Source organism: Phytophthora parasitica (assembly GCF_000247585.1).
Source record: "Phytophthora parasitica INRA-310 unplaced genomic scaffold supercont2.56, whole genome shotgun sequence".
Classification (NCBI taxonomy): domain Eukaryota; phylum Oomycota; class Peronosporomycetes; order Peronosporales; family Peronosporaceae; genus Phytophthora; species Phytophthora nicotianae.
Window position 1 is genome coordinate 328,139 of NW_008649042.1, and position 1,842 is coordinate 329,980.

Below are 1,842 nucleotides of genomic sequence, written 5' to 3' on the forward strand. Positions count from 1 at the left end.
AGGAAATGATACCGTCTTCACGGGAAGTCTGTACTAACGTGCCACTGTTTAAAAGCCCTCGTAAACGTTTTCATGCAATTCTTCCAAATATCTCCTAAATAGTATTTTCCCCCAAGAACCGGAAAAACCGCCGAAAAAAATGATATTTACAGGTAGTTTTCTCCTATACCTGTCCGCCACTTTTTAACAGTAAAAACACGATATTACTGGGTTAAAATGTAATCTGAAAGTTATAAACTAAAACACAAACTCTGCAGTACTTTATGTCCATTTAGCTTATATAGCGTATCCGCTCTATAATTCAGTTAACGAGGCCCCTGCTTCAAATACTGCTTTTGAATTTTAAAGACTTTGAAGCCGAACCAGTAAAATGACACTTTTTGAACGTGCTGCTAATGATGATTATTCGTATTCGGTGTACTGAGCCATGCATAACGCTTGATCGCACTACTTGGGGCCCGTAAGACGATGCATGATTTGTTGGAAATCGTACTCGAGATAGATAATTCATTCTGGATAAGTCGTAGGCATTACAATCAAAAGTAAAGAAAAGTTTGCAAAGCACAATAGCAATCTATTGCCTACGCGGGCACGGCCAAGGGGAACTCGAAGTTTGACGAGTCACAGTGGAGATAACCCAAGTGCTGAGGCAAATGAATGATACATCTTTTTTTAATGTATAACATATTGACACGATCACAACGTCACTAATAAAGATACTGCCACGTTGATATACTACAGTATGGCGATGATCCAAAGCTTTCATTAAATATTGTGTCATCCCGAAAATCACTACAGAAACACGCCACGTAGAATAAATACAAGAACAGACTCCCTTTAATGCAAGTGTGCACATTAATCACTTTCAAAATTTCTTAGTGGTGAACATCGGCCATAGGGTCAATCCGGAAACTCAACTAGCAAGACTTTGGCATCCTGCACCAAGTTATTGGTCCCGATGCTGTGAATGCTCTACGCATTATTTCGCGCAAGTTCAAGCGGCCTTGGGAAAACGAGGGCCTTTAAGCCCCGACATACTTCGTGGGTACGCTGGTGCGCTCGGCGCACCAGCGATCGTGTTATCAACGGTGTTGCAAACATACTTTTGCACATTCTTCCCTAATGTGGCTCCGAATATAATTTGCTGGTATTACTTAAAGGCTCGTGACAAAGCGCCAGAGCAATCGATCCACCGCAATTTTGCGCTAACGCATCGCAGTCAAAACACAATGGACGCTACGTCACTTCCTGACTCTCTTTTCTCGCGACGTAAATTAACTCTCTGATCTATGGATGCGGGTGGAACCACCTATTAGCGTTCGAGACGCAACGAGTGGTCATTCAGTTACAAAAAGGTGACATTCAATTCCTTCGCGGCGATTTTATCCATGCGCATGTCGAGGCCGATGGAAATACTTTCTGTGCTCACGGGAGCGGCTCGATACCCACAACTGCGGCCTCAATACGTTCCGTCGTACGATAGTTTCCCTAGTGATGACCGTGGTTTTCGGTGCTATGTGTAGGGATGCTGCATTGAGGCGACAAGTCAACATGCACGTTCGCCAGAGCCCCAATTTTGTATGAATACCCGTGCGCCGCGCGGGTTTCCAGACAGCGACACTACAATGGATGCAAAGTTGGAAGAAAGCATGACTCCCGCCATGATGCTGTCAATTTTTATGGGAGCGCTCCACGGGGCGCCTGTCTTCACCGATGGCTTCACCGCTGACGTGAATACGGACCATAAACGCATGGAGTTGGCAATGTTGCTGGCCGTCGACTCGGATGGTGGATGTGCCTTTGCAGGACAGGATGTACGCTGGAGCGGACCTTGCCGTGATC